This window comes from Poecilia latipinna, unplaced genomic scaffold (genome assembly GCF_001443285.1).
Source record: "Poecilia latipinna isolate Pla-1442-1.1 unplaced genomic scaffold, P_latipinna-1.0 Scaffold709, whole genome shotgun sequence".
Classification (NCBI taxonomy): Eukaryota; Metazoa; Chordata; class Actinopteri; order Cyprinodontiformes; family Poeciliidae; genus Poecilia; species Poecilia latipinna.
In genome coordinates, this window is record NW_015113325.1 from 82,706 (window position 1) to 100,994 (window position 18,289).

An 18,289-nucleotide genomic window follows, 5' to 3' on the forward strand; every position below is an offset into this window, starting at 1 on the left:
CCCCCCTGCCCCTCCCCCCCTTTTTCTCCCCCTCCTCTCCCCCCCCTTTCCTTTTCCGGCCTTGTCCCCACCTGGCCTGATCTCACCTGATCCCACCTGGCCTGATCCCACCGGATCCCACCTGGCCTGATCCCACCTGATCTCATCTGGCCTGATCCCACCTGATCTCATCTGGCCTGATCCCACCTGATCCCACCTGGCCTGATCTCACCTGATCTCATCTGGCCTGATCCCACCTGGCCTGATCCCACCTGGCCTGATCCCACCTGATCTCATCTGGCCTGATCCCACCTGATCCCACCTGGCCTGATCCCATCTGTCCTGATCTCACCTGATCCCACCTGGCCTGATCCCACCTGGCCTGATCCCACCTGGCCTGATCCCACCTGGCCTGATCCCACCTGATCTCATCTGGCCTGATCCCACCTGATCCCACCTGCTCTGATCCCACCTGACAGTAAGATCAGCGGAGAACCAATAAGTCGTTTCATGTCCTTCATGTTAGGAGATTAGCAGATACTCGAGAGAGAAACTGATCTGACCTGCTGATCATCTGATGCTGATGTGTAAAAAATGAAGAATTTCCTTATTTGTACTGAAGCAGAAATTTGATACAAATAAGATGCTCAACTTTCCTCATTTTAACACAACATTGTGAAGCATTTCTGATAAAATTACAACTTATTCTCATGTTATTATTGATTTATTCTCGTAATTTACATTATTCTCGTGAAATAACCACTGTTCTTAGTGTGATTTTATCAGCATATTACGACTTCATGACAGAAAATAACCGACAGCTTCGGGTTCAGAGAGCCGTCAAACATGGCAGAGTGGATTTTAATAAATCAGTCCAGGGGCTAAAAATGACCCAAAAGCTGCATTTCGTCTGGTGGACCATCCTGCTGTAAAACATCTGAAGAAACATTTTCCCAACCTTGATCTGATTCGAGCCTTAAGATTAATAAATATCATGCTTCTTAAGGAAAACCTTCAGATTTCAGGATCTGAGCCAATAAACCGACACTGTGGTCCAAACCGACGCATCAGAAACAAAAACCCGCTTCAAACCCAAACAGAATGAATGTAATGAGACCAAATAAATCCAATTAGTTTAATGTGAGTGATCTTTATGGGGGAGGCTTTCTGACTGATAGCAAAAGAAGGAAATAATAAAACGAGGTGTTTACTCTGCAGCTCTGCCTGCGAGTCGGAGATAATGCAGCCTGAAAATTGGAGCGAGAGAAGAAACCATCGTCTGAGAAACACCCAGAAACCCACAGAAGTGCTGCCAGTTTGCTTCCCGGTGCGGCCATGTTGGACAAAGGAAACGTTCCCTGCTGAGAAATTAACGGCGCTCATCAAGGAATAAAAGAGCCGTAAAGCGCCGAGCCGTTCTCAGCGGCTCGGGGGGAAATTAATGGACAGGACGGGTTTTTCAACGCTGCTGATGTTAAATGTACGCAGAATCTCATGAATAAAACAGAAACGTATCCTTCTAATGTTCCCTTTAAATGAGTTTTATGCCCATCAACCAGGCTCTTCATCACCCAGATGTGCTCCTCTTCATCTTCTGACCAGGAAGCATTCAGACTTTCACACGCTGCAAAGCTGCTGCGATAAAAACAAACTGATTTCACTCATCATTGCACAGACTTCACAAAACGACATTGAAATGTCATTATTGTTATTATTATTCAACTCATTTTAAATAAATAAAAAAGAAATAAGAAAATAAAAAAACGCAAAAAAAAATCTACAAATATTAAACCAGAATTCCATAATTAAAGGTTTATTAAAAATAAATACTAATAAAAAACAAATCACTGAAATTCAACCAGCCACAAAGTTATTTAAAAATTATGATGATCAGAAGTCAAAAATATTAGTTTGGATAATTTCACCAAACGTCAAAACCATAAATGATGGTTTTGTTCACCAATGAAAACTAAATTCTGTCACATGAACTAAAATGAAAAATAAAAGTTTATTGATTCTTTTGGAGAAAAACTGAATTAAGGTTCTGAATTGAAGGTCATTTCCACAGCAAAATCTTGACACTTGTAGCGCCCCCTGCTGTTTGCTCAGAGAACTGAGCAGAGGAGACAGGAATCATCTGTTTTCAGATGAAGGTGTGAACAGAAACACGGCCGAAGCTTCAGAGCTGCTCTCATTAAATCTGTGAACGGTGAGCAGAGTCAGCAGCCTTCCTGAAGTTAAACAGGAAAGTCTTTGTTCTGGATGCAGAACCCGACCAGAACCAGAGCATCAGCAGTAAACTCCTGTTGTGAAACAATACACAGGGAGCCATTTTGCTTCTGGCTAATGCTTCACTGTCTTCATGCTGCAGCGTTTCTACATCCTGGTCATAATTTAACGTCCATCAGAATTATTTTAGATTAAAGTTTCTGCCAACTCAAAGGCAGAAGGAGTAGAAAGTAAATACTCCAGGTTCTAAAATTACTCAATTTGAACCAAAATTCACAAAAATCCAATGATTCCAAACAGAATTAGCTATAATTTTAACCAGAAAATTGTGAAAATTACAAAAATCAATTCACTTCATGCAATGACAATTTTGGAGAAAAAACAAACTCATGTTTTTGATAAAAGATTTGGCACTAGGAGGCGGCGTTTTTAATTGGTTTATTTTGTAAATCTGCAATCGAAACACTTTTTCCCATCAAACGAGTCACATGATCAACAACAGGATGTTTCTACTGGTAGAAATGCCGAAGAGGACCATGAAGGAGGATGGCACATGAACAAACTTAATCACTTATTGAATTTTGTGAATATTCTAAAAATTATTTCACAATTGCGATGTTAATAAGAAAAGGCATCATCCTCCAACTACTTCCTGTCTTCTTCTTTGTGGTTTACGCCAGTAGTACATCCTGTTGTTGATCATGCGACTCGTTTGATGGGGATGAAAAATGTTCTGTTGCAATTTAGCTACATAAACCAAAAACCAACCTCATCCAATGCCAAACGTTTTTATCAAACACGCGTTTCTTTTAAACTGAAGTGTTTCCATTAAGCACATTTATTTTCAAAGTGTCAAATTGTGCAATTGTATGTTGAATGGAAAAGCAGCTACTGCGGTTCACTGAGTCCCAGAGATTTAGAAATGGCTTTGATTTGTCCTGAATTTCTTTGGAGGTCTTCTAATATCTGGAGCATGTTGTGTTACTTGTGTTGTCTTAACTAATATTTACTGTTCTGAAACACTAAAGTGTAACAAAGATGCAAAAAAATAGGATATCAGGAGGGGGGCAAACACTTTTTCATGCCGCTGCGTTTCAGTTGTTGCAGGATATTGTTTTCTATTACTTAACCCGGCTAAACCCCAGTAGCTCATTTGGTTTCAGTCTTTTCCCTCGGCTGTAATTTAATTTCTAAGTGTCTGGCTCTTATTAGAGATGGAGGAGAGGCTCGTGTTTGAGTGGAGATGCTGCCGCCGGCTGCTGAACGCAGACTGCATCAGCGGCGAGGTCGTGACCCCAAACAGACCGAAGGGAGGATCAGAGAAAACATGAACCCACTTCCAGTTGGTTCCAAGCAAACAGCGGCGAATAAAGCAGGCTTCCAGCTGATTTATCATTCAGCCCAGATGTGCGCTCGCTCTATTTATGGCTGCAGCTGTGATTAAAACTTGATAGGTGTAGTGCTAACCGTTTCTCATCCCATTAGCTTATCTCTCACAGCGACAGACTCCAATTCATCAGGAAATTGCCTTGCAGAGACATCAATTAATCAAAACGGACAACCTTAACCGTGAGGAGATGTCTTTGTGACATTCAGGAGGAGGAAGATCTTGAAAGGGTTAAAACCAGAGATAAAACAGGAACACATCAGGCGTCGTTATTTGGTTCTGATCAGAGGAAGTGTTTGGTCGTAATCGCTGTTAGCTCGTCGACCTCGCACACCGAGCTTTAAATGTCAACCGCTGACAGACGGTTCTGAATACAGAACACATTTCTGGGTTCAAAGAGATTCACTCACTCCAAACCTTTAAAGAGTCTCCTGCTTTGAACTGGACTTTAATAAAAGGAAAAGCAGAGATGAAGGCTTAAAAATGATACAAGGATAGTTTTAAGATAACCAGAACAACATTTACGCCGCTCAGACTGAGGAATATTTTCCATTTTCTACATTCAACATATTAAGGGTTTATTCCCTCCAGTCCTGTTTAGTCCGGTTCAATTTAACTCCAGTCCGTAGTTCTGGAAAGTCCGGTTCGGTTGGGAGGGGTGAAGTCGACCAAAAAAAAAATGTAACTCTGGTCCGCCTACAAACCTCAGTTTGGTTGAAGTGAACTCTGGTGCGGTTCAGATGCATATGTGAACGCCAAGCAGACCAGAAACAGGAAGTGGACTACAGCACAGGGCATTCTGGGTAAATACAACTAAACAAATGTGTTAGCTTAGCGCTAGCGGCAGAAATGGCTTGTGGTCTTTAACCAAAGACAAATAACTGCTAAAATCTAATGCCTCCATTTTTGTTTGAAGGAAGTTCACCTGTGAAGAAGACCTGCGTCTCCTTTAAATGACATGAAACGACATCAGTGGTTCTTGGTACAGCGCCCCCACAGGCCAGGAGGAGAACAGGTTACTCAAAGGGTTTGGTTGGTTCGACAGAAAATGGAGCAAATGTTGCAGTTTTCTTCCACAATGGAATCAAAAAATTCCATGTTTGGTACGGGAACTAAAATCTGAAAATACTTGAGACTCCTTCTAAACACACCAATAACTGTATAATTTTATAATTCAAAACACCAAATAAAACCTTAATATGCATTAATGGGCACAGTGGAAACTGTCTTGTTACTGCAGAAACTAACAGCAAGCAGCCGATAGTGTGTGAAGTAGCACCGAGTCCAAATATTTCATGTTCCTAACCTGCATCTTCTATGAATAAAACCAGAAAATCCACACTGGATGCTGTAACACTCTGAGATCTTACATCCAGCAGCTGAAACTGGGTGTTAAGTTTAAAAGTAAAAATAAAAAAACACACTTCATTCAAAGTTTTATTTTACTGTACAACTCTGTTGACACCTCATTTTTAAAATAATCCATAAACTATTAAAATGTATTCAGTTTTTTATAGATATTAAAGAAGAATCAGAATCTGATCTCATTTTCTCTCTTAAATTTTCATTTAATTTCTCATTTTCTGACCAACGTTACTGCTGAAGGTTTAGCCAATCAGAGTGAAGACCTGTTACTGGGTAAAAGTGCCGCAAAAAAGTACATTTTATTAATTCTCCAGGCTATGTTAAAGACATTATTTGTATAATTATTTTAACTGTTTTTTCCGGGTCAAACATCATGAGAAAACCTGGGAAAAAGATTCATCTCCATCGCTGCTGCTGACCTTCAGCCGCAGATTGAGTTTGCTCAGTTGTCATGGCGATCGTCGAGGCTGAACTTCAGCCTCAATCTACCTGAGAGCGCTGATAAATTTCTCCCAAGTAGATTGAAATGCATCCATTTTGCTGCTCAAACACCCTGCTGCCCTCTCCGCCTGGAGGGTTCTGCTGCGGCCCGTTTGGAGCCGCTCCTCGTCTCAAACACTTTCAGCTGCTTGGTGTCAGAGAGGAACAGGGAGGATGGATGGCAGGAGAGATGACCGGACTGTTACCAAAACCTGGAGGTTTATTCAGAGTTTCTAACGTGTTTTAAAACCAGTTTATAGTTCTGCAGTTTGATTTTCTCCAGCTGCCCTAAAAACACACTGCTGATGCTAAATAAATGATTCTAACATTTATCATAAATGCACAAGAACAATTATGATTGTATTTATTTTACCACACATACCTCAATAATAGATTTAACCGACTCCTAGAAAAGATCTTAATTAGCAAAAACGATAAAGCGCTAAACCAAAAATTAGCTTAGCTAACTCTGAAATCATTTAGCATACTTAGTTACGAATTTTTCTAGATAAATTCTTATTTACTTCAATGTTTTGTAAACTTTGAATTGAATAAAGTTTGATTTGGTTAGATGTTTATTTTTATGCTCTTATTTTGAAAGGAGTGAAGACTGTTTACACAACAGCTTGTTTTATTACACTATGTTGGTATGTTGTTTTAGCATTAGCCTCTATTCAATACAGGCTTTAGCATTAGCTTGCAATAAATACAATGCTGGTGTAGGGCTTTAGGATTAGCTTCCGCTAAATAAAATATTGCTATAGCATTTTAGCATTAGCTTGCAATAAATACAATGTTGGTATCACACTGACATACCATGTTGGTAAAGCGCTATGGCGCTTCAGCATTAGCAAATGTTTGTAATGTAAGGTTACCATAGCTACAGCTAAAGTGCTAAAGTGCTTTAGCTTTAGTTTCTGCTATGCACTTACTTGTTTTTAGAAGCTTAGTTTCATCTAGAACCACATTACAAGAAATTCTGTAATTACAGAAATTTGTTTGAATCATGAACAGCAAAAGGTGAAACAAAAGTACTGACCCCAGCGAGTTCCTATTTTGATTTTAACTGTACTCAACCAACCGTTTTATCAGTCTTTTTAACGTCTGAGGTTCACAAAGCCTTTACAAACATCTCTCTCTTTTCCTCTTCAGTTTTATAAATGCTCTATAAATGCAAAGGCTTCAGTTCCTCATGCAGCAAAGTCAAGGATCCTGTTTTCTCTGCAGCTGACCTTTCAGAAAGTCGCCTGCTAGCAGAAAGCAGAGAGGAGCCACTCTGTTCGTTTAACTCTGAAACGCGTCGCAGCGCTGCAGAAACCCTGATCAGCTCAGACAGGAACAGGAAGCAGACGCGCCGTCCAGCTTGGAGGTCCATCCATCTCCCTGAGAGTTTTCATTAGGACCAACTCCTGCTTCCGATCGCTAATTAGGGAGAGTTATTTACCTTCAGCTCATTAAACTTTCTGTGCAGACAGAAGGAGCAGCCGTGTTTTTTTACAGGTTAAAGCATTTTCAACTTTTAGCTTCAAAACGTAGATTTTACTCATTTAGACTCTTCCTCGTCCTGCTGCAGAGTTCGTCTGTTTCTGCTGCATCAGCGACTTTACGTTACCTGCACATCAATTCTCTGATAACCGCACCATGAAGATCTTCCTCTGAATCACAACGCGCCGCCAAAACTCGACCGTGCGACGTGTTCGAACGCTCGTTAATTAAACGATGATGTCATCCAACCGGAGCTGCACCTCCTTCCTGCTCAGGTCGCAGACCAAACCCAATTAATGAGTTAACGAACAAAAAGATTACTGGTAAAACAAACATGTCAGCAAAAAGGCAAATCAAACTGCTCCACATGATGAAAAGACAATAAACTGTGAAAAAAGCAACAAACATTTCAGTTTATCACCAAATATGTTGGTCAATGTTCAAGTTATTATGAACCAAATCTGAACATTTGGGCTTGAAGGAGCTCAGTGTTTCAGCTGTTTTACAGTTTTCTGGAAGTTTGTTCTAGATTTGTGGTGCATAGAAGCTGAATGCTGCGTCTCCATGTTTGGTTCTGGTTCTGGTTCTGGAACCAGAAGAGCTGACAGGTCTGCACAGAACCCAAAAATTATCCTCATGTTAAATTAAAATGTAACTGGTCAAATTAGAATCATTTAATAATTAAAAATGACATCATCAGACGGATCAAAATATAAAGTTAGGTGGAAATGTTGCTGTTGTAAAGACCAAAATGACAATAATTTATATAATGTACAAAAAAATAACAAGTCAGGCAAAAGAAAATGTTTTCAAATCAGTTTCTTTGAATAAAAAACTTCAGAAACTTTAACAGAAACTGCAGGTGTGAGTCTGTTTCACTCAGTGGGTAGAAAACCCAGAAATTTTACTCGAGTAGAAACTTCAGAGTAAAATTACTCAAGTAACTGAATCCAGTTACTGTGAAGCTCTGGCAGGTCGAAGCAGCAGCAGCAGACCTTTAATGTTTAAACCGGTTAGTGATTTATAAACTAAAACCGTATTTTAAAGTTTATTCTCAGAGTTTCATCTCGCTGGGACGTCAGTCCTCTGATCCTGGAGATGTTCTGCAGGTGATGGAAGGCCGACTTTGCAACTGACTTTATGTGACTCTGAATATTCAGGTCAGAGGTCATCACTATCCCCAGGTTTCAGGTTAGTTTTATTTTGAAGGGCCAGTCCGCTAACGGAGGCCTGATGATCCTTTCTGTCTGTTTTGGTTTTTTATTTGGTAGCGCTTTGTGTGAAAGGGTTTACAGAAGACTGACGTGAGCATGAAGGCGTCTTCATAAACATTTACAACCGATGACACTTTAGTAACGTTACATTAAAAGTGTCATTATTTACCGAATGACGCTTCATGAAGACAGTGAGTCATGAAGACGCCTTCATGTTCGTGTCAGTCTGATCCTTCAAATTAAGCGTCACCATTTGTTTATTTTGGATATTTATCTCCCAGTTCCAGCGTTTAATTAGTTTATTGATATTTGAGAACATGTTCTTGTGTTTTCGTTTTGTTATAGCGACCGGCCTGACCGGGAATTTGTGGACTTCAGTCACAATCGCAGAGTTCAACTGGAACTCAAACTTTTAAAGTACGGAGGACAGCAAAGGTCAAAAAACTACATTCAAATTTACTTCATGGATCCCAAACAGAAACTAAATGTTGTTGTAGCTCCTATTAATTCATAATTTTGGAAGCGTGGGAGGATTTCTGTCCTACCGTCACAAACATCAACATGTGGAGCTTTGGTCAGCTTTTCAGCGACTCGCACTCCAGAAGGATTTGATACGAAACAAAAGGACGTTTATCTGATTGCTGCGGTGGAGGATCTGTGATGCTGTGGGCCTGTTTCTGTTCCAGGATATCCGTACGAGGCTGCAGCACTTTCTCTCTCTGGCATTGTATTCAGACATCAAAGCACTAAATATAAACCTTCATTACTGACGGGGCTGAAGCTGCTCTTATTTATTTATTTAGTCTCTTTGTAGGTCTTAATATTCTCTCATTTGGAGAACAAAGAAGCTCCATTAGCAGCGGAGAGAGAGGCTCCAGTTAAAGAAAACAATACGGGGCTCATCAAAAGCAAAGAGAAAGTGAGACAAAGACGCGAGATGAGAGGACAGAAACCAGAACCGGCACTAATTAAGGAGTCTGCTAACCGAACACAGGCCTCCTTCAGGCGGCGGCTGGACGTCACGCAGGACGGACAATAAACTCAGAGGAACCGAATCCCAAACAGCAGGCAGAGCCGAGTCTGCAGCAAAAACTGCTACAAATGATGAGCATTCAGTTCATGTCATCAGTTTATCGATGCACACATTTACATGCACTTGGCGTGTGGAGGGAATTTATTAAAAATGTTTAAATCAAATTAATTTCATTGTGTGTAAACGCAACATTTTCATTCTTCTGCTAAATCAATTAATAAAGAAACATATGAGCTCAACAGCAAATATATTTATAGTTTTAATCTGTTATTCAACCATCAGATTGGAGCTACGACTTAGCTGCTCCGGAGCTACTGGCTAACGCGCTAACAGAAGAGCTAACTTTAGCTTTCTGCTTTAGCGGTTTTGCTAACTTTGAAAATGTTTAGCATACTTAAAATAATTTTTCCAAACATATTTTTATTTATTTTCTGCATCTATAAATTCCTTAGCATTAGCTTCCACTAAATATTGTAAATATAGCACAAAAATATGATTACTTAAAGTCCCGACCCAATATTTCTATTTAATTAATAAATGATAATTCTTTTTATGAATTTAAAATATTTAATAGAATAATTAATTTACCATAAAATTATTTTAAATTATGTATAAAATTATTATAGATGCGTTTTTAAACTATATTCTTAATACAATCAACATTTTGTTATATCAGAAAATAAATATTTTCAAAACTAAAAAAAATACTAAATTATAAATATGAATACATATTAAACATATTTTAATAATTTTTAAAAATGTAACTAGTTTTTAGATTATATAATTGATTATTCTAGTGTATTGTTTCAGAATAATAAATATTTATATTGACTTAAACTGTTGATGTGTTTACAATTGTTTTTATTGAAATTAAAAACTAAATTAAAAATGACAGTAATAATGCTTTTAAAATTTAAATTTTCTACTTTGAATATCTAATTGTCATTAATAATAATTTCTACAAAGTAAATTATGCGACTTTAACGAGCTGCTGTGGGACGGTTTGATTGTTGGACCAAATATTCGTGGTCTTTAGATCCAGCAGAGAGATGTTGGATCATTAAACAGTAAAACGAAAACATTAGAGGTTTAAACAATCCTTTAATCCGGAAGTTTCTGTCTGGTTGAGCCCAGCAGGGAGCCAGCTGCACCTTCAAACCACTTTGTCTGTCAGGGATTTCTCTGCAGGTCGTCCAAAACGCAGAATAAATCATTTCCACTGAAAACTCTCCTGCTGCTTCTTTGGCTCAAACCTGGTCCAATCAGAACCTCGTCAGGCGAAATCACAGGACCGCCTGCGTTATCTCCTTCCAGCTCCGACACCCAGGCATTCAGACACCTCTTTCTGCCCATTTCTGTTGTTTTACTGGGTGCAAACATGAATAAATGCAGATTACAACCTATTTTAGCTTCATGTTTCATTCTGCTTTTAAGCCCTTATGATCTGAATTCGCTTAAAACATTTTAAAATTACATAATCTGTTTTTTGACATCTAAATTACGTAGATTGTTGATCTGAATACAGAATATAGGAAGCATATACATTTAAAAACAATTTTTGGAGTACCTCCGACCACTAGGTGGCAGCAGAGAGTGTCCACTTCGTGGCTAACACGTTGTCCTGGTTGAGGTTTGGAGCAAACTTTAGCTTCTTTGGCTTTGCAAACATCGTCAGTTTATTAATATCCAGTATCTCAATTCTAATTTCATGTTCAGGTTTATTTTTAAAAATGGGACAATACGTATTAATGAATGTAAATACATGAGACGTTAGCCATGTGGCTAATATCCATCTCTAGTCCCATTGGCAGGTTGAAATTATACCAGAAATTATAAAGGATGCAATAACTGCCCATTTCAAAATAAAAGCGTGAAGCACAAATATGAAGCTCTGAATCCTGAATGCATCAGAGCTGATTTCAATGGTTCAGCGTGATTTTACCTCCAAAATGTTAAAAGGTGACAGGAAGTTTGAAAATATCACTGTCATTTTATTATTCAACAACATTATTGGCAATACTTAAACATCTAAAGAGTCTTTAAAAAAGTTAAATACAAAGAAGTAAATGTAATTTTTTGTGCTTTAGTTAAATCACACATTTAAATGTAAAATAAATATGGTAAATGGACTGAACTTATATAGCACTTTACACTAGAGTCACATTCACCCATTTGCACTCACATATGCAGATCGGTAGGCAGTTTGGGGTTGGGTGACATGAGGCAGGATCAAGCTGGAATTGAACCTACAACCTTCTGATCACAAGATGACTACTCTACCCACAGAGCCACAGTCGCCCCTGTTATATTACCTAAAATGGACAAAGACGAGAATGTATTTCTATGCTTTAATAAATATACTTCATTAAATATTCTTATGCATTTTCTAGGCATTTTATAGCAAAATGCCTAGAAATCAACTGAAGGTTTTAATCAACCTTCAGTTGATTAAAAAAATGACTTAAATGAAATCTGACTACAATTTAATGTCTTGAAATCGGGTCTCTGTCTCTTTAAGAAGCTCCTGCGTTCAGCATCACAACAATGCTCCTCCATGATGCCATTAATACCGCTCTTAGGAGCATTGGACTGAGATGTAGTTAGCTTAGCGGATGCCGCTTGCGCGTCAGATTTACTGTCGTACCAGAAACGAGTGAAAACAAAGGTTTTCACCGGAACTAAAAATGCAATTAATCGTGTTAAAATCTGTGAAATTATTAATTAAAATGAACAAGTATACTAATAATAATAATAAGTAGCTTGACACCAACAGGAAAATGAATTGACACACCTGTCTGCAGCCTACTGTACAAATTACTGCATATTTAACACATTTTAATAAAACAATCAGAATAATCATAATGTTCAGTTTTCATGCTGTTGCATCACCACATGCATACAGTCTGAGGCATAAAGAAAGCAGAAAGGCATGCATGTGCATGTCAGGAAGTATCAGTGATGCTGTTTATTTGCAGTTTGAACCTGCAGATATTTAGGATATTTAAATGTAATTGCATTTGTATTTTGCGGCAATTTTTCCAGGCAACAATGCGGAAAACCTGCTAAACCTTCATTCCCACTGCGTCTATTTCCCCCTAAAAACCTGCGACAGCCCGGCAAGAAGTTCAGATAGACTTTATAATCATTTACCAGAGAAATCCGAGTTTAAAATCAACCCGAACCGAACTCATTGCACAACCGGATCCAATGGTTCAGGCGCAAAACAAAAAGCAGAAGTCCCTGAAACATTTCCGAACCCGCTCCAGCGGTTCCGACGAGCTGCACATGAAGGAATGCGTCCCATTTCTCTCCATCTAAGCCGATTATGATTCGAATAAAGTCGACTTCATGTTCCACATGCTGGGATTTACAGCAACAACCTGCAACTGACTGACAAACCCAGCGTGGCACTTTGAGAAATATCCAAACATTCTGCGCCAAAAACAAACAGCGGCATTCAGCGCCACCTGAGAGCGCATTCTGCGCAGCAGAGGAAGCAGATCCGCACATTTCAAACGGAAAAAATAAAAGATTTCTGGACCGAAACCGAGCCAAGACTCGACATTTCAGCGGAGCCACTCCGAGCTGCACTTTGCAGCGACTTGAGCAACAAAAGTTTCCCGTTAGGTTCGGCCACGAACTCCAAACCCGACCAGAAAGCGTCAGAACCGGACCGGATTCGGATTAAAAAATAATAATAAAATAAAATCAAACCACCTGTACTCACAGAGAAACCCGCGGAGGTCCGGAGAAACCCAGAAAGCTCCACATCCAGCGCTCTCATCTCCTCCTCTTCCTCAGCTCGCCTCCACAGCTGCTGGAAGTTCACTGACGTCAGCTCTCCGCTCCAAACGGGAATAATGCGAGGAAGAGGAGGGACGGGGGGAGGAAGACGCCCGGAAACAATCAGGGGGGCGGGGGCCACATCAGAGCCGCTCATTCAACACAATGGCCGCCTGAAAAGAAAACATAAAGCCGGTATGATGCCTGCGCAGAAACCGCAGGAGCTTTTCACTGAAAATCATCTGGAAAGCTCAACAGCAGGGGCGAAGCTACAGTCTGAGAACACGGGGGCCTCAGCCCTGCACACAAAGATTTAGTTTTTTAAAAAGTGATTCATCTTTTGTGTTTTTAATACTACATTTAATTTGTGTTTAGGGTTGCTATAATATTATTTATTTACATTGATTATGGGGAGTCATTTCATTGAAATCAATCAATCAAATCAAATTTTACTTGTATAGCACATTTCAGCAGCAAGGCATTTCAAAGTGCTTTACATAATGAAAATAAAAACAGCATGTGACATTGAATAAACAGTGAGAAAGAGAAAGACATTTTGAAAAAGATTAAAAAAGATAAAAACATTAAAACCCCTTTTAGGACTTCAGTTAAATGTCGTTTAACTGAGGCTCTAAGCCTCTGGGACTTTAGTCAAAAACACAGTTTGACAAGGACTCCAACCTCTAGGGTTTTAGTTGAAGCGCTGTCAACTGGGACTCTAAACCCCGTAGGACTTTAGTTAAACGTCATTTAACAAGGATTCTCACACCCCTAGATATAGATTCGTTGAACTGGGACGTTTTCCGGGGGGCTTTACATAGACAGTGTGAAAGAGAAATAAAAAGAAGTTAATAACTAGATGAAAAGTAAAGATAAAAACATTAAAAACATCAAGGACATCAAAACCTGCAATTTAGCCATAAGCATCTCTAACCAGGTGGGTTTTAAGTTGAGATTTAAAGGCTCTCAGTGTTTCAGCTGTTTTACAGTTTTCTGGAAGTTTGTTCCAAATTTGTGGTGCATAGAAACTGAATGCTGCTTCAAAATTCAACTAATTATTAATAAAAAAATATATAAATAGTAGAAAAATATATTTAATGGGCTCATTTTTCAACTTTTATAAAATATTTATTTTTACACATTTGTTGAAACTGTCACTAGTGATGGTGTCAGGCAGATAATCTGAAAAATAAATAAATAAATTCTAGAGAACAGACTGAGCAGCACAGCTAACCCTTACAGGAAGTTAGAAAACAAGCATTATGATGTGTTTATAAACCATTGCTTCAAAATTCATTGTTTTAGCAATGTTTTAGCCATATTACATATTTTTTAAACCTTTGGTTGCTTTCATTCTGGATAAAGAACCTACTATATGTTTCAGGAAGAGTTTTGACAAACGTAAAACAGTTTTAAGTGCAAAGGAAACAGATACAGATGTGCCCAAATGTTTAATATTCTTAACATGCACCCACAATAATAATCCCACATATTTAAATAACCCGTGATGGGCATTTTGATGCATTTTTAATTGTTTACTAATCAATTAGGAGGTCATTTAATTTCCTATTTCAATTAAAACGATAATATTTAATATTGGAAATCCTTCAAAGACTCAAAGAAAACAAAGGAAAGTCACTGAATGTGACCATTACGGCAGATTGACAAGTCTCCTTCAAAGCAATCAATGGAATATTTTGTTTTTGCCCCCAGCAGCCTGTATGTGTGGATATTACACAGAGGGATTAAAAAGCTGTTTTATGAAAGCTGGCAGGTTGACAGTTTCCTTCTAATGACCTTCTGCGCCTCAAAGTTTGAGGTGAAAAAGTGTGGGCGTCAGAGGAGGCTCACCTCGGGTGCCGACTCCGTATTTATAGGCCGGGCGACTCCAGGGACCGTTCTGATGACACCGCAGATAAATTATGAGCCTCCAGGTTTCAGTTAAAGACGTGTTCCAATATGGCCGCCTTAACAAGTTCACGACAGCTAAAAATACCAAGATGGATCACCTCCGACTCCACCGCAGCGCTCCTGCTGGGCTCCACTTCCCTGCCGTAAATCTGACGACTTTCTGCACCACAACTGACAAACATAAATACTGTCAAATTCACTAAGTTACAATAACCATCCTGATGGCCGTGAACAGATTTTTCATTAAACTACATTTCTGTATTAATTTATTATGTAAATGTCAACTTTTCATTAGCTGTAAGTGGAAAACATTATAATTAACAGAAATATAAGTTTTTATAATGAGTTGTGATGAAGTTCCTGAAATAAATGGACTCTCCATAATATTGTAATTTATTGGGTTTCTGTATTTTGCCAAATTGTCAAAGAAAAAGTTGAACAATGTTTTAAATGTTGCCCAGTTTTTTGCGACGTTAACTGCAGCCGTTGTTTTCCTTTTCATTCTCACATTAGACATGAATAACATTTCCACGATGAGTCGCGTCAACCGAACATTAAGCTGCACATGTACACTGTAAAAAACTTGAGCCGCATTTAATTCTTTAAGAAAATGTCAAAGTTTAAAACTCAAATTATCTGATCAAATCTGATTTTTTTCCCTCAGAATTTTCACTTTTTCCTAAATTCTTACTTCTTTTTGGAATTCTGTTTTTCAGAAATTTTTACCAGAATTCTGACATTTTTTTTCTCAAAATTTGACTTTTGTCAGAATTCAGACTTTTCTTTTAAATTCAGGCTTTTTTCCTGGTATTTTGTAGGTTTCATTAGTGCCTGGCAGGTTGCCCCCAGCAGCCTGTATGTGTGGATATTACACAGAGGGATTCGGTGTCCAGCTGTTTCGTGGCGCCACGTTGACCGTTTCCTGTGACGCTCTGTGCTTCGTGCTGCTGTCTCTGCTTTTTAAGAGGAATCCAATTCTCAATGCACAACGCAGCGTTCTGTTAAAATATACGTTATCATCAGCGAGATGAATTCCCCTGTTTGTAATTGAAGAGATGAAGTTCTACATTAGGACTGGCCCACTTATCCATCAGCAGAGCAGTTATTGACTGAAGGTGGAAAAGCGTTTCTGTCTTCGCGCTGCTCAGCAAGCAGAGATGATAAGGAAATGATGCTCTGTCTGTTTTCAGGAGGAGAATGTGAAAATGAAATGTGAGCTTGGCTGATATCAGACACTTCTACTGGGTTCTGGTAAATTAGCAGGCTTCACTGCTGGGTTGAAACGTTTCTACATGCAGTATTCTCTGGAAAAGTGCATCTTTCTTAATTATCATGTATAAATAAAGGAAATCCATTAAAATGCATTGAAAATACTCATTATTTCCTTTATATCAGCTTCTATCTGCAGGATATTTAAGATTCTGCAGCATCTGCTGGATTGGTGTAATACCAGGAAACAGTTTGGGAAGTCAGTTCCTTCTTTGTGTGATTATCATAACTTGCCTTCTTGTTTCTACTTTGAATTAAAAGCGTTGTCTTTGCTGGACGTGTTGGTTAGTCTGTCTGCGTTGTAAAGCTGCTGATCAGAGTTCATAAACCCAGAGAAGGAAATGTTATTCTCCTTATAGAGGAGCAGACAGGTGCAGCCTACATGCCAGGCCTGGTGGCAACATCTTAATAGCTTCACTCGGCATGGAAAATGGCCTCTCATGAATCACTGGGGAATGGAGAGTTACAACGCAGTGGCAGCACCATAATAGAGTACTTGGGAGACGTGACAGAAGAGACCTGGTGAGCGCCACCATCAGGATAAACAACATCGTAAAGCTTCATCCAGCCGCCAGGCTTCTCAGATCCATAATTTCATAAACCAGTTCATTGGTGATGCAAAGCCTCATGAGGGTAAATCACTGCCACTCCCAGCTGCTTTCACTTCTGGTTTTTTGTATGACTAACAAGTTACTTTGGTCAAACTTTGAAAACAAACTCAAAAACTGCACTTCTGTGGCGTTGAAACTGGTGCGAGCGCATTTAGCTGTAAGCAAACAATAACTTGTGGTGTTGAACCTTTAAATCCAGAAATGTTAAAATTTTTAACACAATTTACCACTTTTTTTTTAACCTTCGTATTGTGTTTCTGGTCCGTCTGTAAATCTGACGCACAAACTATATTATCTTTGTTGTTGAGCTGAATTCTCATTTTATTCAATAATTTAGCAACAAAAATGCTTTCTGAATTGAAAATGTTGCGTATATAGTTTTCAATTAAAATCTGATTAATACATTGTAATCCCTGTTCAAGCTGTGCCATCACTAGTTGAATATGTAAAACAATTAGCATGTGGAAAGAAGCAGAAGTGCTATAAAAAGGTTTTCATGCAGTCAGTCACCTCAGATTCAGCTCTCCCGTTCTGCTGTTGGACTGTAATTGTAAACAAACAATAACCTGAAATATGTCTGAAAATAGTCCATGCAGTTATAAAAATACAGGGTTTATACAGTGAATACATTGTTTTGAGGGACTGGAAGCTTCAAACAGGAGAGGAAAGTTATGCTGCTTTCTGTTCCTGCTGCAGATGTTGCATAAATATTGTAATGCTGTGGAGTTTTAGTCATTTTAAAGGCACTTTAAAATTCAGTTCCTACAGTTTCTCTGTGAAACATGGGAGAAATCTCAGTGAGAGATGAAAGTCTGTTCTCCATCTCTGCTCACATTTTCTCAGAGTGACGTTTTAGCCCAGATCTGGGTTAAGGTTGCCATATTAGCCAAGCGAGCTCGCTTTCCTTCTTAATAACCCACTGCATACTTTAATTGTAATTTTGAGGGGGGGGGGGAAACCTGTGCTTTTCTTTTTCTTGTTGAGATGAAAGAATTGTGCAGCTCTGGAAAATAAGGCAGAAAAAAATGAAAAGAGAGATGAGAAGCCATTGTAACGCTGGCCTCAGGCAACACGGACCCAGAGGGCAGATCTGAGTAAATCAAATCTCCATTACTGAGCTGAAGAGCTTGTGTGCTGGAGATGTTATTACCCTCGTTACTGTGCACAAAAGAGAAAAAGCTGGAGGTTTGAGGCTCATTTCAGACTTTATAAATCGACAAAGTTACAGGAAAAATATCTAAAATGATCTGAATGCTCTAACATTCCAAAATATAACTTCTGATTATGCTTTTCCACTTGCTGTGACAAGGAAACGCTCTGCCCTTCAGATAACAGATTGCACAGGGGAATGATTTAAAACCTCATTTGTGTAATTTTAATGGACTGTCTGAAAAGAAACGACCAATTTCTGCTGCTGTTATCGGAGGACCTGCAGGCCTGAGGAGCCCCGGAGCGACAGGGACAAATTCCTGATCCAGCAGCCTGATGATGCAGGAATTACAACCAATGAGCCGCCGCCATTCATTACATGGGTTATTGCTGA

At 39.0% G+C, this 18,289-nt stretch overlaps 1 protein-coding gene across 7 annotated transcripts in view; it reads right to left on the reverse strand.

The window, feature by feature from the left end:
- gulp1a (GULP PTB domain containing engulfment adaptor 1a) overlaps window positions 1–13,115 on the reverse strand; it is a 64,093-nt gene extending 50,978 nt beyond the window's left edge. Inside the window, exon 1 of one of the 7 annotated variants that reach the window (XM_015045133.1) lies at window positions 12,900–13,115. The gene's annotated coding sequence lies outside the window, so the exon portion shown is untranslated. Of the gene's footprint in view, window positions 1–12,889 lie in introns of all 7 variants that reach the window. The other 6 variants (XM_015045131.1, XM_015045132.1, XM_015045134.1 and 3 more) reach the window with 6 other exon arrangements.
- Window positions 13,116–18,289: the final 5,174 nt, after the last annotated feature.